The 23,951-nt window shown below is 36.4% G+C and overlaps 1 protein-coding gene and 1 non-coding gene across 2 annotated transcripts in view; one reads left to right on the top strand and one right to left on the bottom strand.

The window, feature by feature from the left end:
* Positions 1 to 23,951, top strand: part of LOC106664665 (segmentation polarity homeobox protein engrailed-like) — a 118,898-nt gene that overhangs the window by 20,527 nt on the left and 74,420 nt on the right. The window lies entirely within an intron of this gene.
* Positions 2,384 to 2,456, bottom strand: Trnay-aua. The gene has a single exon. It is a non-coding gene; the product is annotated as a tRNA-Tyr (tRNA).

Raw genomic sequence — 23,951 nt, forward strand, 5'->3', positions numbered from 1 at the left:
CAAGTTCTTCACCCCACCCAGGTTCAAAAATAAATCCTCTGTTATTAGAGGGATACAAGGAGGGTGGGATAATGATGATGATGATGAAAAGGGACTAGGAAGTGGTGGTGAGGCACAGACACATGCCAAACTTAGAAGATGGGGACTACCAAATTAAATTAGTAATTGTGAGATTTCAACTCGGTTGATGTTGACCGGTTGATGAACCAGTATTTTGAACGTTTTCAACAATTTCTATTGCCTATTTTCTCTGTTTTGGTCTAGAAAACGCGTTTTGTCAGTTTGCCGGCTGTACTAATTGTCAGGGTTATAAGCAAGGAGAGGCCCAGATACAAACCCAACTGCGAAGATAGCGACGATCAGACATCCGTAATTATGAGGTTTCCGCTTGGGATCTACCGGTTGATGAACCAATATTTTGATCGTTTTCGATCACTCTTATTGTTATTGTATAGTAGACACGATTTGTCAGTTTGCCACCTGTACTGCTTGTCAGGGTTATAAGCAGGGAGAGGCAACGACACCTACCCAACTGCGAAGATGGCGTCGATGAGATTTTTTCTATCTGCCTATCCTCTCTGGTTTTTGGCTTTTTTTTATAGCCTTCAAGGTTATCAGGGTTATAAACTGAGAGAGGCTCTGTCATAGACCCAGCACTAAAGATAGCACAAAGACAGACCTAAATTATTTGAAATGACAAACTACAATGTTCGATCATGATGCGAAGCATTACAACACAAGTATTTAAACATAAGAAAAATCACAAAATTCTACCAGCACGACGAAAATATTCTATTGTGTAAACAAACTAAAAAATTAATTTTATCGGCTCCGTTATTCAAATGCGTCACGAAAGGCCGGTGACAATCGAGATGATATTGTGAGATTGTAATATACCAATTCCATAGCGAATTAGTAATACCAGGTGGGCTGTACAAGTAATAAATATCATAAGACTGCAAACGGCTGTTTCCAAAAGTCGGGCACTCTGCTTTTAAGTGGGTAAACACCGGCTCTAATTAAATATTCATAACGCTAATAACTTATGTTTGCTTCATGTAATTGTATAAACACAGGGTCTGCGTTAATAACTGTTTTTATTGGTAGGTAGAATGAATATTAAAAAAAAATTATACTATTCGACGTCTAATTTTGCATATTTGCGGTGTTCTCTGCCTGGACATGAAATACTACACGCATGTTTTCCTTCTAACAAGAAAACCACCGAAAATAAGTTTTATCCAGTACTGATATTTATAATTTTTTTCACTTTTTGTGAAAGTATTCCTACCTAGATCTTCCTGTTTTTGCGCGCTCATACTTTAAAAACAGTTCAATTGTAAAACCTTGTGCTTTTCAAATAGAGCGAAGAAAGAAAAAGATAAGACGGAGCAGAATGGAAATTTAGAATGTGTTTTATACATTTTACTAGGATGCCAACGATTTTGAAGCTTTTTTCATAATGATTTGAGGAAAAAATCACGGAATTCTTAGGCAATCAACAATTCAACATTGAATTCTTGGCTAAGAGGTCTTCAGGACTTTAGGATGTGCATTTTTCAATCAATCTCAGAAAATCATTTCTCCTAAAACACCTATAATTTTCTATAATTTTATATTTAATAAAGGTTCATAAAGGCCAATTCTTCAATAATTTGGCGGGCGATGCAGCCATAACTGTATTTCATGGAAGGATGTCCAGGCAAACTGGATTAACTGCAAAAATACTGTGATTGTCTACTTTAAATGTAGAAAAACAATCATAGTACCATTTCATAATTCGGGATTAGTTACGCCAAAAAGACCTCTGCGTTACAACCCCTGAAAATTTCAAACATTTTTATTTACTTGGAAGTCCCTTTTTCATCCTTTAGAAAATTCAGAAAAAAGAGACTCAAATTTACTTGTTTTTATTAATATCAAGGGTGGGTGACCAAGACTCGAGGGGTTAAATGCCTGGGTAGACTCGTACCCCGTCTATTAATTTTAAAAATGGGACGTTAAAAGTGTATTGCTCAAAACAATGGTTTGTTCAGTTCTGCTGCATCGGGGAGAAATCTTGGTTCTTTCTTATGCAGGTGCAGTTCAAAGTTACAGTTAAAATGCCTAAAACCATGTTGCCGATGTTTACTGCATTTATCAAAAAACTGCTGTAGTCCTATGTTCCAACAGAGACCGCATTCCGACACAAGTTACTATTTTTACCAGATGATAACGTTCTACTTAAACCGCTCTCCTTGAAGAATCTAAGAAATATTGTTAAAACAGTAAGGTCCGACATGGGGAAAACAAAGGAATTCCATTTAATTTGGCGCAAACACTAAAAAAATTGCATTAATTAATTTCAATTAATTAAGGTTTTTAGTTGAGATAAAAAAATCAATGTCACGAGCGGAATTCGAACCCACGACCTTCGGCTATATAGGCCGCTACTCTACCACTTGAGCCATCGTGACTTCGATCCACTCGGAAACTAACTTCCCATCAACCCCACCGTTTTGAATTTTCCCTCCTTTTCGCCATTTTTCAAATGTGTAATCTATTTGATTCTCGGCGACAAATGAATTGGAAAATTCAAAAAGGTGGGGTTGATGGGAAGTTAGTTTCCGAGTGGATCGAAGTCACGTCATCGAAGGTCGTGGGTTCGAATCCCGCTCGTGACACTAGCTTTTTCGTTTCAACCAAAACCTTACATAAAAAGATTAATTAATTGAAGGAAGTAATTTGGTCAATAGACCACTAAATATAATGGAACTACAAACAATGACTAAAGTTCATTAGTGCCCTACATATCTGGGAATCACAAAGTGTTGCTACATTACAAAAAAATTCAGATTTAATTATAAAATTTGGAAATAACTAATTAAATATAGATATAGGTCTGGAAATTACTTTGTACTTGGATTCTTAACCATTAGTTGTCAAATTTTAAAAATTAGGATATTCTGCCTATTACGGCTATCCAGTGACCGACACTCAACGTTGAATTCAAATGGACAAAACTATAAATTCGGTACGGATTCTTAGAGCCCGTATAAAAACAAAATTTGAAAAAAGCCCGTCGGACTTACTATAAAGAGGTTCAACCGATTCTAATTGTACGGTCCTGTAGATTCGCATTATATGAAGTGGTTTGGCTCAAGTCTCATTACCATGAATTCTTAATGAGGGCATTAGTTACGCTGCAGGGTTTACAGAAAAGGAAACTTAACGAGGCTCTTAACTACCGAAAAGAGAAACATTCTTAAAAGGATTGAAAGGCGATTTTGACAGGGGAGAAGGTGAAAATCTGATCATTCATACTCATCCGGAAGAAGACTGCGAACTGGACGTTTCAAACTTTCAGTGTTGCATTTCCACTTTCATTTTGTATTTATTCTCGAAGGTCCTGAGCGACAAAATCCTCAGGAGTACGGTTTCTTCAGCTGGTCTTTTCCAATTCCATTGGCCAGCTCCGAGCTCATCACAATTTTCGAAGGACAGACATTAAAACGGCGCCTCGGCTTTAATAAACGAGCCCGTAACTCGGAAGGTGCCATTTTTAACGGCTCTAAATTAACAGAACCCGGTCAAAAAATCGGCGTCTGTCGAAACAATTTGCAATTAGGTTAATTTCGGGGTTCTGGCGGTCTGGACGGAGCTCACGATATGTGGTTTATCTTTTCACCAGGTTCATTTTACGTTATGTGAAAATAAAGGACATTTGTGTAAAGTACACGCCTTCTGTCAGGGATAACACCAACATTCTCCTAGAATAATTATTATTTACTTCATTAACTATTAAATACAAAGATTATTTGGAGATCATGAGGTGCGGTCTGGTGTGACGTAGGTTTTAGAAAAATATTTTCTTTATCGTGCCAACATTTCGATCTTTATTGAGATCATCTTCAGAGCTCAAAGTGCTGGTTTTCCGTGTAGATGTGTCATTCTTGTGTGTCGTGTTGAGAGTGCCCACTTGTTGTTGGTTTTTGAAGCTCTGTTGTTTATGGTTTGGGAAAGAACATACATCTGGACAATCATTATTACATTAGAACGTGTACTGTCCTATGTCAACAAATCTTGATCGGTTTCCGGTAAACACCTACAATACCAGAAATAAGTTAAAATTTGTCGCCTAGATTTAGTGGTGAATTGTTTCAAAAATTAATTATCATTTTCTGTCGTACTGTAAAATAAATAGTGTGCCTCTCCCTGCTTATAACCCAGACAACACTATAGGTGATAAAAAGTCGAAAGGAGGATAGGCAACAACCTTGAACATCGGCTTTATTTTTTTTTTTTGTCGAGAATGCTAATTAAAAATAATAATTTTGAAATGCTAAAAATATCATCATTTTAATTATAAAAATAACTTTTTTTCTTCTCGAATTTTGTATCAAGATTACCAAATTTTAACCTTTAATCTTCAGGACGTCCTCACTGGTACGATGTACAATCATTCCTTTCCAGTTTTTTTATGTTAAATTTTAATTTAATGATTTAAATATTAGAACGTTCTCGTGTCTTCATGAAAGTCAGCGCTTCACCGAAAAACCAGGCAAGAAGAATTATTTTTGGATTCTTAGCTTAATGCTGTTTCAACCGTTTACTCTGAGGGATTTTCTTTGGGCGACCAGCTCAGGTGGTCTCAAGACTACGAAACGAATGGGTTTTGTAAACATAATATCTTATGTCTGAGTGAGGTGGCCCTCTGTGTTTACAGAGGCGAGCCGAGGACCAGGGTGGGTTTTGTGTTTGTTCAGTGACGAGTAAAAGCGTTCGATTGGCATCTCTCCGGAATGGAAATCTGAGACCGTCTTTAACGGAGATTAGCCGAGAGTTGGAATGTAGAAGAAAAGATTGATTTAAGCCTCCGATGCAGAGTTGTTGCTTTTTACTCCTGTAAGGCAATTTCATCATACACACATACTTTTCAAAATTGGAAGTTTTATATTATTTTTTTCTACTTTTAGGGCCGGCAAACTACGCTGGTATCGCCAGCCTTGTCTTTCTTAGGTTAACATTTCTTTTCTTTTCTTTATCGTGTTTTAAACATAGTAATTTCTTTTACTGTTTCTCCAGCTAAGTTTTGATATTTTATGATATAACGGTAAGTAACTCTCTCTTTTCTTTATTCTCGTCAATCGCGGATAAAAGGACACAATTAACAAGCACAAAAACACAGAAATACAGAGACATATTAAAAAACAAAGTCTGGTCTTTCACACTACTCCAGAGTACTCGATGTCCTTCGGGGAACTTGCGGTTACGACTCTCAATTCACGCTAATAAATGATAATATCAATTACAATTAATTAAGGTTTTTAGTTGAGATAAAAAAGTCAATGGCACGAGCAGGATGGCCATGGAAAAATGGCAAAAAGGAGGGAAAACTCAAAAGGTGGGGTTGAGATAGGAAGTTGGTGTCCGAGTGGATCGAGGTCACGATAGCTCAAGTGGTAGAACAGCGGCGTATCTAGCCGAAGATCGTTGGTTCGAATCCCGCTCGTGCCATTGACTTTTTTATCTCAACTAAAAACCTTAATTAATTGTAATATATTAATTGGTCAAGCGGACCACGAAATTAGTGAAATTAATGATTGAAAATGAAGTATAGTTCACTAAAGGTCTCCGTGGCCATTTCATTTGTCGTCGAGAATCCAATCCGATTACACGACATTTGAAAAATGGCATAAAGGAGGGAAAACAAAAGGTGGGGTCCGAGTGGATCGAGGTCACGATAGCTCAAGTGGTAGAGCAGCGGCATATCTAGCCGAAGATCGTGGGTTCGAACCCCGCTCGTGCCATTGACTTTTTTTATCTCAACTACAGACCTTAATTAATTGTAATATATTAATTAGTCAAGCGGACCACGAAATTAGTGAATGTGATAATATAAATGTCAACCTTATGAGCTTTTTTCCGCCACAAAGGTCGTGAAGGTGAAAATTTATCGTTTCCTTTCATCCTGTTTTCCAGTCCATGCTGATTTTGGCAGTTTGCTATTTTTAGTAGGTATCGGGGTGTAATCAATTGGCAAAGATGGCGACGGCCAAACTACAAAGCAATTAAGAGATTCCCCTTGATGTCTGCGGGGCGATGAACCAGGATTTCCGCCGTTTTCAACCATTTCTATTCTGCCTCTCTGTTTTGGCTTAACAGACGCGTAACGGCAGTACGGTGCTCTTTACTGGCTGTCAAGGACATAAGATGGGAGAGATTATTGCCGAGTCGGTTAATAGTATAATAAAAAAAGAGTTCAGGTCTCAGTTCTCCTATTTATTCTTGAGGTTTGTGAGTTGATGACTAATATGGGCTTGAAAGATACAGAAAACCACCAAAACAGCGATGAAATCAGATGAAAATCATCACAAAACTAATCCGAGGCCCGTGAGGTACCGTTTTTGTAAACCAGACTTAAAGTTAGGTCGTTATGGATAATTTTGATTGCATATCCTGACTGCTTTGTTTTGACAAACGTATTTCCATTTTTCGCCTTCTTCAGTGGTGGGTTTGTATCGATGCCTCACCCAGTTTATAAACCCGATAATCGATGATGATGGCAAACTGCCAAAGCGACAGTCCAACACAGCCAGGATAGGCGTATAAGGAGGATGAAAAACACATTTCAAATTTCATCACCCACAGACTAAACAAGAATTATCATGAGAACATAGCAGGGTGAGACAAACCCAAAGATGGTGATGACCAAATTAGATCAGCAATTCAGTCTCCATCAGATTTGTTCTTTGGTTGGAAAAGTAATAAACCAATATTTCTATAGTTTTGCATTATTTGGTTATCTTCTCTGTTTTAGGTGTGTGTCCAAACGATATTCAATCGTGAGATTTTCTCTTAATGCCTGCGGGGGTATAACCTGTAATTTATTTCCGACCTTCTCTATTTTGTCTTGACAAACGCGTTATGATGTTCGCCTTCTTTATTGATTGTCAGGGTTATAAGCTGGGCGAGGCACGGGCACAAACCCAACGGCTAAGGGCAACAATAAATCGACACCAGCAATTGAGAAATTTCTTCTTAAGGCCAGTGGCCTCTCCTCCCTTTTTTGGCTTGACAGGCACGTTACTCCCGGTTTCTCATTTTTACTGGTGTCAGGTTGATAAGCACGGAGATGCTTTAATACAAACCCGCCACTGTTTCCAAAATTCTAACTTTACAAAAATTTGTTGATTTTGATATGTACGCTTGAGGTCTGCTGGGCGACGAACCTGGATTTTTGTAGTTTACCATCTTTTACGGTTTTTCGGGGTTATAAGCTGGGAGAGGCGCCGACACAAACCAACGGAGAAGATGCCGACGACCAAACTATATCAGCTATTAATTTTTTTATCAGATTTTCTCTTGCGCTTTGTAAATTGATGGTCCAGTGTTTCGGTTGTTTTAGAACATTTCTGTCTGGTGTTATTTGAAGTGTGCTAAATTTACTGTTTGTCGGGGTTATAAGCAGGGAGAGGCATCTACAAAAGCCGATCACTTATTTCATAACTCTCAAGATTCTAAATGGCTAATAAATTACTCTAAGAGGCTTGGTGGGTAAATATATAATGTGTTTATCGAAGAAAAACAATTCAAGAAAACATACCAAAGCTGACTTATCTTTCCTACATCGCAGTAATTTACCTTTGTGTAATAAAAAGCCCCTTACATGAAAACTTTATTGCATTTGTGCTTGTCTGAGTGAAAACAGGTCCTTGAAAAGAATCTTTTATACAATGGATAATTCCCGTTTTCACCTTTTCAAAGGTAAAATGAAGATTTTCTCTTTTTCCAAGGAGTAATATTTCACAGGATGCAGTTCCAATAGGGCCTTGCCATTTTAAACGTTGTTTCATCACGCTTTCCCATTATCGTCTGACCTTTCGTTATCGGGCTTATTTGTCCCCGTGAAACTTAATATGACAGTGAATTTTAAAAAACAGGTGTGAGAAAAACCGTTAAGCCTAATCTACACGCATGGATCTTTCCTAAATCAATGACACAAGTGGGATTTGCAGAAGGAAGTGTGTCATATGGGATTGACCGGGTTAAAATTGACTAGAAAGTTTTATTTGGAAATTTTTAATTTTTTTCAATTGATATTATTTTTGGTATAAGTTTAGTGAATATTTAAAATGAATTATTAACGCATTATAGAGGCTCTTGAATTTTTATTTTTATTTCGGTACTCGATACTGCTCTTCATTTTTCCTGGTCCAAACATTAAAATAATCTAATTTATGAATAAAAAGTGCGGTCACCTGCGAAATGAATTTTAAGAAAACGGTCTGAGATATTTCTTAGCTTTTTGGCTGAGTTTCTTCTGGATCTTTTTTTTTGCTAAATAAGTCTGAGTGGAATTTCAGGCCTTGAGAGTTACAATTTAGCTATTTAAAATATTTCTTTATTTCTGCATCGAACTGTGAGAATGCCGCTGCTATTGGACTGGTGGAATTTCGAGTGATTAAATAAATTTGAAGGATTTCATGTCGAGATATGGTGGTGAAATGTGGGTGTTCGTTTCGGTTTCTTCCTTATTCTTCCTTCTTATCTTATTGAGTGTTGGGTTTGTGTCTGAACCTCAACCAATATCCACATAACCACTAATAGCCAAAACGGCATCGACGATGACGATAAGCCATGACAAACGAAAATTGCGAGGAATGGAGGATTAGGATGATCGTAAACGACAGGAATATATAGGTACATCACCCCTATGACTTACAAATAAATATCCAAAGTACACATTTAGTAATTGTTTTGCTAGACCTTGCTAGTATATAGTTAAGGCTTAAGCGTAAAGTGTCACTGATGGATTTTTGGAGGGTTCTTACCTCTGCATACATAGACAAGTGTTAGGAGATGTTGAGACATGTAGCATATATATTAAACAAGGTTCAGATTCCTACTCACTATAGGTGCCCTTCGCAGTACATATGACGGAAGATGACGTGAAGCAAAAAGGTATGGGAAAGACCAAAGAATCCATGCTAAACAGACCAAAATGATCAGAAACGACCAAAATACAGGCTCGTCGTACGTAGAACCCCAATTTAAAGTCAAGCAATTAAGCCCAGACGCTACCATGAAGCACCAAAGGTAGCGTCTAGTACTAGTATGCTTAACATGTTCGCCCTTTACAAGTTTGAGAGTTCATTTCGAGATATGGTGGTGTTGTGGCTTCTCATCTTGAGTGTTGAGTTTGTGTCCGTGATTCGCTCTAATTATACACCGAGAACCAGTCTGCTCAAACTTAATATTGACGATGGCGAAAAACGTTTGACAGGATTGGTGAATCAGGAGGATCGAATACGACCAGATTACAGGTTCATCACCCCATAGCGCAAAAGTTATTTCGCAATACCGGATTGAATAATTTATTTTTGCAAGATGGATATTTAAAGACAGATCAAAATGACCGGAATGAACCAAGCTACACATTTAAATAAAATTTGTAGTAAATTGGCGAAAGAATTAATCTTCAGGAGACACGGTCTGTTATCAGCTTCTGTTTAAATTAATTAAGGTTTTGGTTGAGATAAAAAATTCATTGTCACAAGCGGGATTCGAACACGCGACCTTCGGCTAAATATGCCGCTGCTCTACCACCTGAACTCGGACACCAACTTCCCATTTCAACCTACCTTTCGAATTTTCTCTCCTTTTTTTGTCATTTTTCAAGCCATCCGGCATGTGACGCTGAATTTTTTATCTCAACCAAAAGCTCAATTAATTGAAAATAATTTATTTGGTCAAGCGGACCACGAAACCTAATAAAATCTATGTTTAAATTCACTAATTTCGTGGTCCGCTTGAACAATTAATATATTACAATTAAATAAGGTTTTTAGTTGAGATAAAAGAAAAATGGCAAAAAGGAGGGGAAAATTCAAAAGGTGGGGTGGAGATGGGAGGTTAGTGTCCGAGTGGATCGAGGTCACGATAGTTCAAGTGGTAAAGAAGCGGGGTATCTAGCCGAAGATCGTGGGTTCGAATCCCGCTCGTGCCATTGACTTTTTTATCTCAACTAAAAACCTTAATTCATTGTAATCTATGTTTAAACTTTCAAGCTTCAAATGAATTTTATGTTTTAGTGGTCAATTGACCAAGTCACTTCTTTCAATTAATTATTCTTTCTATGTAATGTTTTGGTTGAGATAAAAAAGTCAGTGTCACGAGCGGGATTCGAACCCACGACCTTCGGCTAAATACACCGTTGCTCCACCACTTGAGCTATCGTGACTCCTTCTTCTGATCTTCAAATGAATGTTAAATTATAATAAATAATGAGTAAAATCTATTTTTTTGAGGGTTTATAAGGTAATATACGATAGTTAAATAAGTTAATAAAAGTTTGTTTGTGTTTGTTTTTTGTTGTTTGTTAATAAAGTTTGTTGGTTGTTCAGAAAAGCAATAGTATTTTGTTAGATATTGAAACTCACACATGCAACTTATGTTGTAGTCGACGTAATATGCTTACACTAATAACAAATATTTGTTTTCATAATTTTTAAAAAGGCATTTAAATGCGTATATGGCCATAAATTCAGCGTTTTATACTCGAAGAGAGGGGCGTGGTTGTGAAAGTGAAATTTAGGGCAGGTCTAATAGTCTCAAATAACATGATATTGAAGGCCAGTTAAATTCAATAATCCGCGTCTTACGTCCAGGTTTAAAACTCATCCATCATTATAACGTAGATACCTCTCATTATCTTCAACGGTTCTACGGAATCTGTTATTAGTCTTGGTTCGAATTCTCGGTTCGCCGCATGATATGCTAACCAAACGTCTCTAACAAGGGAAGTCCTTTTCTCTCGGCTTTTCTTTTTGTCTCATCTTTTGTCCCCACTGATGAAAACGTGTTACGGAGCCGGGAATGCCATTATCCGTAATTTTCCCCGCGGGGAGCACGCCCGGGGCTCCGCGTGATTTTTTGTCGCTCTGGTGCCTTTGTTCGACTCGGGTCGGCACAATTAAAGCCCTCATTAACACTTAGCTACTTGGTTGAGACTCTTTTGGTCCAGTGAATGCCCATTAAAATTCCGACAATTCATACCTACTAACCGAGAAAAAAGGGTTCGATTTTAATTTGGTGTCCTCCACAGGTAATAGGCCAGATGAAAATTGAATAAAGGCTTTCTTTATCAAATCCTAAGACTGGGGGTAGTGCAGTTAATCTATTAAATAAAAAATGTATTTAGGCTTTTTTAAAATATCTTCCATATCAAAATTGTACAAAAAAAAAAAAAAATCAACAAAACGTACCACTACATTCGCACGTCCAACTGTCTTACATTTAGCTACTCCTCTTTTATCGGATTACTCAGTACTCTCTTCAGACATAAAAATCATGATTTTTTTATGTTTAAAAAATTCAGCATTTTATTACATTCTTTGTTTCCAATATATAAATTATTAATTAAACCATGGTATCATTAAGCAGTGGCAGGTGTAAGAAGGTTTTCGACCAGCCCTTCCGGGTTTAACTGTAATTACAGTAACTTCTAACGTGGGTATTTTTAATTATTGTAAAAACATGAAACATAATTTTTTATAAAACATGGTTTATACAAGTGTACCCGATAGTCTTTTTTAATTTGAGTCTTTGGCTGGAGTGAGGTCGGCGTTTTATGTTGTATGATACGTGCATCCGTATAAATCTGCACCTGTATTCGGTTTATTTGGATTCTACTGGCTAAATACAAAGTGGGCATTCATACTGCCATCTGGGACAAACTACTACTGGATGAAGTAGCCCTTCAGTCTCAAAATTGAGTGAGGAAGCGTTTCCTAAAAATTCATCGATGGTTCTTGAATGGCCATATAACGTTGTAGCATCTGGCGAGGTCAGTATGCAGACTCATCTAACTGTATAGACGTAGAGTTCACACCTGATAATTTTTAACGCAAAAGTATCACTGACGGATTTTTAGGTACTTCACACCAAATCTTAAATAAACTCCTAAATGCTTCTAAATTTTCGAGATATGACGTCTGTATGTACGAATCGGGATATGGTGGAATGTCTGACAGATAAAATAGGTAATGTTGGATCCCCAGGATAACTATCTGGCGGTACGTATCACTGAAGAAGATGAGAAGTAAAAAGGGCTCTGACAGACCAAACGATCGGAAACGACCAAACTGCAGATTCAACGGCGTATTAGACCCCAATAAGGGTTACAAATTAAGTCTAGATGCTACCTCGAGGCTAGTGGACTTAACATGCTCTTGATTTCACGATGAGACAAATTTGGTAGCTTAAATAAAATTGCGCGATTTCATCTCGAGATATGCGATATAAGGAGTGAATAGTGAAGTTGGGTTTCGGTTTTTCCACATCTTGAGCGTTGAGTTGTGTCGGTGCCTCGCCCTACTTATAACCCCGATAACCACGGACTGCCGAAACTTAGCGTTGACAATGGCGAAAAGAATTTCCAAACGAAAAGAACTAGGATTGTAAGGACGATCGGAAACGACAGGAAATTACAGGTTCATCACAACATAACCTCAAAAAGAAATGTAAAAATACCAGATTAATCATACCTTGCAAGACCCTATAGTTTTAGATGAATAGCTGTATTTAGGTATAGTTTAGGATTAATAATTTTTAACACAAATGGACACTGATGGGTTTTTGGGATATATATATATANATATATATATATATACGTCTATATACATGGACTCGTATTGTAAGATGATCAGTTGTCTGACAAAAAAATTAAGTTAAGTGTCGAATTCCCCTTCACTATAACTGCTTATCCTTGCAGTACACACCACTGAAGATGATGATAAACAAAAATGACTCTGCAGACAAAAAAACTCTGCATAGACGTACCAAAAAGATCCGAAACGATCAAACAACAGGGTCTTCACTGCACACCCCGATGTGAAGTAACAAATGTAACGAAAGTAATCTAAATACTACCTTGATGCTTTCCTAGTGGACTTAGCCCCTTTTCAATAAGGGTAAAAGGTTCTTGGAGTAATAAGGATAATAATTTGTTTTAATCACGACGTTTGCCGCGTGTTTCCATTTCTTAATTCATTACGCTTTAGATTTGAGTTAGTTGGAAACAAGCTTTTTTGACAAATTTTTAAGCAGAAGTCGGGTTATACTGTCAGTCCCTAGTAAGCAGGTGTGTACTGAAGCTTTCAAAAAATATTTAATCTTTGATGGTAAATTTCTCACGCTTAATCGCCTTATTGTCGAAAGTAAATGGCGTCATCTTCACCTCGGTGTAAACTACGTCACGAGGATTCGGTAATTTTAGGCTTGGAACGGATAAATCCGCTATGGCTCATCGGAGGAGACAGAAGACGGGTCGGGAGTCGTGAAGTTAATGAAACTAGGTTCCTTGGCCCACATCTTGTGTGGTCCAAATGATGTCTTCATCCAGACTAACAAGCACCACCGGGCCATCACTTTTTATTTATCACTCCCACGACAATTTAATACTCGGCGTACCGGCACTGATAGATTTATTAGCCGATTCGTCCTCGAAGTCGATGTCTTACGGCGAGGAATTTTCTTCCCTTTTACTTTTTATTCCTCGACGGAAATAAATCCTGAAATTTTATACTTTTTAAAAGATTTTTTTTTTGTCGACACTATGAATCCTTGACGCGAAAAATCCGAAAATCATCTATGAAGTTGTATGACAAAAAGCTACAGTTAAAATAAACGACCTGTGCTTTGACACAAAAAATATTTCAATAATTATTCTGTTTGAGTTATTTTTCACTAACGGCCAATTTTCCAAAGAAACCGTTTGATTAACCATTTATCGACATCGACCGGCACCCTCCGTCAGCGAATTGATGAATATTGTAAACAGCAAAAGGAGTGATTAGAAGAAGAGAGAGAGAAAAAAAACAATAAACTGCAATTAACAGAAGTAGACCCTAATTGCTAGTTAGTGGTCCGTCTTACTGAACCTTACACGACAACAGTTATTCTTAATTAAAAATCCATAATTAAGCAGGAATTGTTGGAATTATTGATCGAATTGATTCACCAGTCTTGTACTTCTGATAATTTTCTATTATAATCAAAGAGGGTTACATGGTTGTTGTTTAATGATTTCAGAAAGGTTAACAAATCACTTACAAATAGAGATGTCCCGTTTTCAATTCAACTATATATTTTACCTATTACTAAATTTTTATTCCAAATTTTCTGAGAATATTTTTGGGGTTACGACTATTCGTATAATAGCAATTAATTTGGCCCTATTCTTAATATATTACCTTAATAGGCATTAATAAAAATTACCATATATCGTAGATTTTTTCCTAGTCACTGCAGTGATACTATGCCCAGCACTTCACCCTGAGAACCTTTGAAAAAAAAAACAAAAAAAAAACAGGCAAAGATGACATTCAATATAATGGATTTAGGGATGAGCAATTCGCGAGGCTACCGAAGGATCAGGCTGGGAAGGATCGAGCAGAAGGGTTTAGTATGGGTAGAAAGCTTAGTGTGGTAAATTTGCAAGTAGGATTGGACAAGTCAGTTGACAAATATTGAGATCATTGTGGATAGTAATGTTAGTAGTGAGGTAGTAAAGAAATTTGACAATTTGTCTCAGGACTTTTGATTGGAAGGATTGTATGAGCTAAAATTGGATAGTTTGGTGGAAACCTACCGTTTCACTTCGAATGTCCAAAGAGGTAGCAAAAATGTCTTCTGCAGAGTTAGGTTTGTTTAAGCAGAATTCGGTCTGTGGTGACTGCGTTCCATGCAGAAGCCAATGAGCTTGCAGCATTTGCCCGGGGGCTCAACAAGCTTAGAACAGATTCGTTGACGAGCTTTCACCAATCGAGAATGGAGCAAGCGGAAAACACAGGCTACAGCAGCAAGGGTACTTCCATCAGCCTTCATCCTGCGCGTTCATCGCACTCTCAACAGCCGACGTAGTTGCCAGCTGCACGAGGCCCTTCGCTTACAACATCCGTTACAACAACTGCTCTACACCAGCCATCTGACTCCAACCAACAGCTCTTCTAAACAGTGGCCCTGAGAAAGTCCCACTAAAATACCCAGCCACTGAAGGTCCAACGTCTTCGTAGTAGTCCAAGTCCTCTCTTAAGCTGATGCCTCATAAGCAACAGGTCAGTATACTTTCCTACTGTCTACTTTTAGTCGATAGCTCCTTGCTATTGATGTACAGAAGAGCACAAGGATGCTTTTCCTAATTCAATCATGTCTTTAACTTTTCCCACTAGTCTTTGATAAACTCAATATATTCTTGGATGTTGGAGATTATGTTGACAGGATTCGGGTTAGAAGACAAAATTGTTATATCGTCCGCCTAGGCGGCAATGATGATGTTGCGTTGTTTAGTCAGCAGTATATCTAAACGGTAGACAGGATGGGACCAAGAAAGTTCCCTTGCAGGACGCCGGCTTATGGTTGATATCTGAGTGACCGCACTTCACTTTGAAGCAGCGTTAAGTTAAATAGGATTCCTGGAAGTGGGTAGGAATCGTTTAACTTTATAGAAGATGCTTCTTAAGTTCATAGTTCAGCTCATATCAACAGCCTGGTCCATATCCAGGAACGCATCAAAGCAATGCCTTTTGTCTCAAGTATCGTATCAACATCTCTGAAATCTTGCTGGGTCGTAGAATGAGAAGAAATGATTTTATGTGATTCTAAGATGCAAAATCGGTTTACACAAATTGATTTGGTGTAATTTCTTTGACAGAAAATCAAGTAATTAGTGCAAGAGCAAGGGTAAACAGTTAAAAAAGTAAAACGAAAAATTATCGTGTTAGATGCCATACCTGAAATTTTAGAATTGAAGGCTTTTCATGCATATTAAGTTTAAACGTCGTCCGTCCTGTTCCTAGTGTATATTAATTTTTCAAGAAATATATGTTCCAATTTGAAAAAAAACAAAACTTTTTAACAACTTGTGAATAATTAAGCGAATTTTTACCGTCGCAGTTGGAACCCATTCGGAGACGGTGGAAGATATAATATTATATTAAACGTCCGAAACGAGGCCACTTCCTCATCCGAATCGGCAGCTCACTTTTCAAAGCGAAAACGCTCCGACGAACTGGAAGAAAAATACCACCCTTAATTTAATTAATTCATTATAATTCAATGTGGGGAACGATTTGTATAAATTATCAGTCAGGTGTAAATTATCATCTCTGGATAATGTCTGGAATCCCGAAAATTAAGGGCTTAAATAAATTGGATAAGTATATAACTATATATGTCTGTCGATCCATGTTATTTTGCCTTTGATAACCAATATTTTTCCGCAACATTGATACGCATATTTTTATTTATCATTTTTTTTAAGGGGAGAGAAGGGTCAAAACTGCCCAAATACACATACTGAAAAATTTTAAGGTTATTTGTTTTTCTGTTGGGACGATCCCAAAGAATATCATGCCGGTTTTACGTGCCAATATTGATGGTTAAAACAACTTCATCTTTACTTTTCTTCAGATTTCATCCGTTCCAAAACCCTAGTCTTGTTTTCACGTTAGCCACTTCCTCACAAAGCCTTAATATAAATACACTATTAAACCTACCTCTATTAGAAACAAGGAGAAGCTACGAAAAGCTCATAATGACTCCATAAACAAATATACAACCATAAAAAATAAAATCAGACTCATTCCTGGAAATTTGAACTGACCATATTCTGATCCTAAAAACTACGAACACGATGACCAAATCAGGAGAAATTTTAATACAATTATATGGTATACAGAAGACTCTAAAACTAGTGAAGAAACCGGTTCATGTTTATTCTGCGTAAACCCAAAATATGAAACTTATGAAAGCACACCTTGGTCTTTCAAGCTTTCAATGTTCTGTCACAGAAAATCTTAAAAGAGGTTAAACTGACAAAAGAAATCTTCGTAAGGCAAGTAGTCAAAAGTCTGTAAATGCATTGCACATAACAAGGTCATATCCAAATTATTTGGTGAATGCATCCATAACCCAGGGAAAACAATATATTGTGCCAGGACATCAGGAATTTCGGTCAATGAACAAACTGGCGAGAGAGGGATCTACAAGAGCAATTAGTCCTTTACTTACAATTAGCATAACAAGATCACATATAGACTCAAACAAAACGAAAAATGGACGACGACCGACGAGGTGGCCATGGTCGAATAGCACTTTTGTTAAAAAAAAAACTGCTAGACAGGTTACGAATCAAAAGAGTGATAGGACTATTATACTGGTCACTGATATCTAAGAAAACACTTGCACCACTTACTTTCAATGAAGACCCCGTTTATAATTTTGTGCAATTAAGAGGAAGAAACGGCTTCCCATCTTCTAATGCAAAGTTCAATGGAGAGGTAAGCTGCCGAGAAGACCCGGGAAAAAAGAAGTTAGCAATGATAGTCCATGATCTACTACTTCTTAAAAGAAGCATATAGTCAGTTGAAGTAAACTAAGAAACTAAGAAAAGTACAAGCCAAAATTATGAAATACCAAAACCCAGCTTCTTAGACTCTTCCTCCTCCTAATCATCATCATCAACCAAATATGTCTAAATATGTTCAAACCTTTTTAGTATAGACTGCAGCCTCTTCAACAGCTATATCTGCTAATTAATTGCGTTGGCAGTATATAAAGGCACTCAAGGAATACAAACTTTATTCCTTCTTGGGTGAGAATGCTCGCATTAATGCTTACAAAGCAGAAAATCGGAACTTACGGCAATTCGATCACTTTTTAGCGTTCAAAAATATAATAAATATTATTCAAGCAGCTCAGCACTGAAATTAATTGGGATCGGACTTAAATTGAATAGGAACTATCGATTTTCAGATATAATTTTTTCTTTAGGCCTTTCGCCATCTTCATTGGTTGTAAGGGTCATAAGTAGGGTGAGGCATAGACAAAATCCACCACTGAATATAAGTAAGGTACAGAAACCAAAATGACAGTAAACAACTAAGCTAAATATTTATTATGAATTTTTATATTTATTAGCCCAGGTCGGTCTATCAGTGCCAGATTCACTGAACACGACGAGGTGCCAAAACCAGTCTGTTGGACTTAAAAAGCGACCGGAAAAGGCAACGAAATAACATAGCTTATTTTTAATCTCTAGGTTCTCTTGTTTGCTTACATACCCGGGCGTACCGCTAAAGAAGGATCGATAGATTAGAAAAAACTTTAAAACAGTTGGAGTAGTGATGTTTGTTTGTCTTGCAAAACAAAAATTTGTAAATAAAAATAGGTCTTTTATTTAAGTAGTAAAGCGTAGAAGCGTGTAACCAACCAACCAGCCTTATAATTTATTTAGGGAAAGTTGTAAAAACATACAATACGTTTATTTAAAGATTAACCTAATTTTTTGTGTTAAAAGTCTCTTTGATATATGTATAGGTGATCGACCAGCTGTTATTCAACAGTATATTTGATAGTTTCGGGGATGTGGTCCAATGAAAGTTTTTGGGTTGAAACTACGCCAAACTTTCGGTGTTTTTTTCACCTTCATAACAGCTCTACAATGGATATAGAAACATACAGGGTGTCCCAGTTCCTTCTGATGAAACTCATGGAATCGATTCTACTCTTCATTTGGAGCAAAAAATGCTCAGGAGAAAATTTTCGGAAAGTTCTCTATTTTGAAGATTCACTAATTTCGTGGTCCGCTTAACAATTAATACATTACAATTAATTAAAAACCTTAATTGGTCAAGCGGACCACGAAATCAGTGAATTTAATGATTAAAATGAAGTACACTTCACTAAAGCTCTCCGTGGCCATTTCATTTGTCGTAAAGAATCCAATCCGATTACACGACATTTGAAAAATGGCAAAAAGGAGGGAAAATTCAAAAGGTGGGGTCCGAGTGGATCGAGGTCACGATAGCTCAAGTGGTAGAGCAGCGGCGTATCTAGCCGAAGATCGTGGGTTCGAATCCCGCTCGAACCATTGACTTTTTTTCATCTCAACTAAAAACCTTAATTAATTGTAATTTTAAAGATATTTGACAATTTAGGTTTGACAACTGATATTGGCTTACATTTTATATCATTCAGATTATTGCAAATAGAAATATCTTACAGCAAATTTAGCGTTCTTTCAAATGGTGTAATTAGATTTGTTGTAGTCTCGACATTTTGGAAGTTGTAATCGTTTTTATGTGGTAAGGTAGTGAAAAGTTGAAAAAACCTAAATTGACGAATATCTTGAAAATAGAGAACTTTTCGAAAATTTTCTCCTGAGCATTTTTTGCTCCAAACGAAGAGTAGAATCGATTCCCTGAGTTTCGTCAGAAGGAACTGGGGCACCCTGTATAATATTTTATAATAACTCATTTATATAAGTGAAAATCAACTCATATATACAACTTACAGATTCTCAGTCAATATTTAAAATTGTTTTGTTTTATCAACACGTATAAACCTTTTTTCTCTCTTTTTATCATTTCTTATTTTTTTAATAAATACAATGTTTTTTAAAGATGGATTTAATTAGAAAAACATTTTATTTAGTATAAAAAGTAGGATATGATAAAAAGAGAGAAAGAAAGGTTTATACATGCTGATAAAAGAAATCAATTTTAAATACTGACTGAGAATCTATAAGTTGTAAAAATGAGTTGATTGTGGATTTTCACTTTCATAGATGAGCAACTATAAAAGATAATATGTTTATACATACGTTGTAGAGCTCTGAGGAAGGTGCAAAAAAAACCACCGAAAGCTTGGCATAGTTTCAACACCAGAACATTCATTGCACCACATCCCCGATCCTACCAAATTTGAAAAGTCTCTTTGTTCAAGCATTACTTAGGCAAAAGCGGGCTTTCAATGCGGTGAAAAAACCCGCGAATGACTAGCAGAAAGTACGACAATAGCTTCTGTTTTTTCAATATTAAAATTATTACAATGTAACGTCTATTGTCTTGGCATTGTTGGGTTTGAGCAATTCTTGCTGGTAAATTGGGTTTCATTCACGATTAATCTGTATATCGGTATGGTCAGAATGAAAAAACAAATTCGTTGTTCGCAAAGCTGTCGACTAGTGGTCTTCAATAGGGCAAAACAGTCTTAACAATGATTACAATTGACATAGGTTTGTATTACATAGTTTCAAATTTCTTTTAAGATAGACTCGTTCCATCATTGCCAGTAACACTATTGATGAATGTCAATAATAATTATTCAGAAATCGTGAGATGCGGTAACAAGTTGAACGATTATAACACAATGTAGTAAAACTTGAATTATCTTATTGTCATTGCCATATAATGGTTTATTTATAAAAGGCATGGATTACATTTACAATAAAGCACATATTTTAATTTTCGTAGTTTAGACTTTTCCGAAAATTTTTGTCTGCTTGTCCTCAAAGTTCTGCAATGCTGGGTTTTTAAGTATATAAACACTGTGGTGATTATTGACCGTTAGTCGATAATTATTCAGAAATCGTGAGATGCGGTCTGGTGTGATGTAGGTTTCAGAAAAACATTTTCTTTATCGTGCCAACGTTGGGCACTCTCAACACGACACGCAAGAATGGCACAATTACACATAAGACAAACACTTGGAGCCCTGAAGATGATCTCAATAAAGATCGAAACGTTGGCACGATAAAGAAAATGTTTTTCTGAAACCTGGATTTCGGTATAGTCTAGATAAAAAAAATTCAATTGTTACCTATCAACCCTTCGATTTATTTTGAAGTCATAATGAGGTCAGAACAATCTTACATATGTCTACAAATTGACATAATTAAGCTACATTTTATTATTATTAAGTGTGGTTATTAGTGACCGTTAATCGATAATTATTCAGAAATCGTGAGATGCGGTCTGGTGCGATGTAGGTTCCATAAAAACATTTTCTTTATCGTGTCAACGTTTCGAACTTTATTGAGATCATCTTCAGGGCCTGAGATTGACAAACATTTTTTAAATTATTGATTGAATATTAAAAAAAATATTTTTTGCATTGTATAAATTCACTTGTTTCACATTCTACATGTATTTGTTGAATTTAAACAATGTTTGTAAATCCCAGGCTCTGAAGAGGATCTCAATAAAGTTCGAAACGTTGGCACGATCAAGAAAATGTTTTTCTGAAACTTATATCACACCAGACCGCATCTCACGATTTCTGAATAATTATCGATTAACGCTTACTAATCACTACACTTGATAATAATAAAATGTAGCTTAATTGAGTCAATTTGTAGACATATGTAAGATTGTTCTGACCTCATTATGACCTCAAAATAAATCGAAGGCTTGATAGGTAACAATTGAAATTTTTTTATCTAGACCATACCGAAATCCAGATTATACACGAGTAAAAAAGTAAAATATATCACTTCACATTTGGTTTTTGAAATGGACTAGGGTTTCAAAGATTTTGTTACATACGACATTCTAAGGTGGTTAAAAAATTCTAATGCGGTAGATAATAGGCGGAATTTGACTTATAACGACGCTGATCCCTTTTTATAGACAAACATGAAGTACAAAAACCAAAAATAAAAATGTAAAAAAGCTAGAAAAAAAGATAAATCAACAAAGCTTTGAAGTCGAAAACATACGTATTTTAAATTGTTTGAGTTTCCTTTTCTACATACTTGCCTAATCAAGAAAATTTCCAATTATAAATTTTCTGTTTAAAATTTTTCTGTAATAGCGAAGGCACTTGTAAATTTTATTTGAATTTATTATCTTTTATTATTTTTATTGACTACAAGTCGTCAAATTTAAAACTCTTGAACATTGGCAAAGACAAATTCATCTCTTAAATTCTTACATACTTTGTAGAGAGCTTCAAGTAGTATATTACACTATAATAAATTAAAATTAATAAAAATGTTAATAGATTCAATAAACTTTTCAAAACTAATCTGTGCGTACAATGTCTTCTTTCACGAGAGTCAAATCGTTTATATATTCAACGTTTATTCACATTCCCGACGTTTGTTAATGTTTATTTAAATTTTTCCAAGGCCAGAAGATTTTATCTTTCTGATGGGAACGAGTTGGTGTTATCGTAAAATTTAATATTTTATTCAGAAGCCTCAATACAATAAATTCTTCATAGAAAAGGAGAGAGAGAGAAAAAAACAAGAAAAAACAACGCTTTCCTTTCCCAGGCCGTATTTATTAACCCGATTCCGGACTTAATGAAGCAATTGATAGTACTTTATTGGGCAGGACTTTTTTAACGAGGGTGTTATATTATGTAGAATGTGTAAAGTGGGAGTGGGACAGCAAAGACCAGTAGCCCTCGTTCATTAGTAGCTAATCTCGGCTCCTCCTCGCCAGCCGACGCGCCCTGACAGAACGGATTTACATACGCGTACTTTTTTCCCACCGGTTTCTGTCCAAAGCCGGCGACTTAATTGGACCTCAGGGCCAGGACCTAATGGGCATTTTTCTTTATGCGCTAGGAGTCCTGTTTTTGGGAAACAATCATTTTCCCACGTGGTAAAAGATGAAAACTGAAAGCGTTTCAAAAACAAAGCATGGATATTACTTATCGTTAATTACGGCTAGAGAAACTTAAGAAAATGCTTATTTAATTGATTGACAAAGTTTTACGTACGTTGCACTCAACCAGCAAGAATAGGCGGACCCAGTAAAGTATTCAGTTCAACAATTGTTCATCGACTCGCTGTCTAATTACTCGCTATATACCTAGAAATACGAATCTACATTAGATGTCTATTTTTAAATATATATATATGTACACATACATACATGCACAGGGTGTCCAAGATAAGGAAAAAAGTATGAATTGAGACTCCCCTTCATTTTTGATGTAGTTTGTTCATGTAAGTTCGATTAATTTTTTCGACCTCGATTCTTATTTTTAAATGAGAACACCCATTTTTCACATTTTTCTTTCAAACTAGATTTTTCGGCGAGAAAAATGATCACTGTTATTATAATCGGTCCAATAGAACCGGAGATACGATTTTTTGAAAATTGAGGGCTCGAAGTGTTTGTCTTCTGTGTAATTGCGCCATTCTTGCATGTCGTGATGAGAGTGCCAGTGGACAGCCCTGAAGATGATCTCAATAAAGATCGAAACGTTGGCACGATAAAGAAAATATTTTTCTGAAACCTACATCACACCAGACCGCATATCACGATTTCTGAATAATTATCGATTAACTGTCACTAACCACCACACATTTATATATATATATTTTTAAAGATATCGTATAACAACTTGTTAGAGGTACGTATACAGCCTCCAACATCATCTATTCTCCCCAAAAGACGACCGGATATGGCATCCCAAGGTATCTTTCCTTAAAAAATTTAGGGGTCCATTTTGCTGTTAGTGTGGTTATGGTTGATCAGTTTTGGTAGGGCAAGTTATCGTGCAAAGAAGATCTGCTCTGGACCATGATTATATTACTGGCTTTGTGAATGGAAGCTGTACGTCTGTATGACCAAATTGGCATTAGCAACATTTGGAAGATTCGGACGTTGGTGTTGACCCTTTTCAGAAGAGGTTTCAGTTGCTGGTACTCTCTAGATCAAAAACAAATCAAATTTCTAGGTAGCGTACTGATATCCTAAATTGTCCTCTTTCTCCCAAGAACGGTTAAGGAGTCGGTTTCTGATTTTGGGATGCCTGCGTTTATGCGCATTAGAGGTTTAAGTTGTAGGAATGCGTACAAATCTTTTGAATGGTACAAAAACGTGACAATTTGACTGGATCCACATTTTTTAGGGGTGAACTTTTCATTTTTTGACTTTAATGGGTTGACTAATTTTCCAGTAAGTGTACCAATTTTCTATTTGTTTAAGGTTGAGGGTGAGTTGCAGGTTAGTTTTTGCAAAGTCCCCTAGGATTGATTTGTGATTTTGAGAAGTCTGAAACTAGACAGAAAAGAGGACCAGGGACACATCCTTGGAAAACACCGGATTTATTATAGGTAATACAAGATTGACAGTGCTTTACTTTGTTGGGAAAACTTCTGTTTAAAATAT

Source organism: Cimex lectularius, unplaced genomic scaffold (genome assembly GCF_000648675.2).
Source record: "Cimex lectularius strain Harlan isolate CLEC.00 unplaced genomic scaffold, Clec_2.1 scaffold13, whole genome shotgun sequence".
In the NCBI taxonomy this organism is placed as follows: domain Eukaryota; kingdom Metazoa; phylum Arthropoda; class Insecta; order Hemiptera; family Cimicidae; genus Cimex; species Cimex lectularius.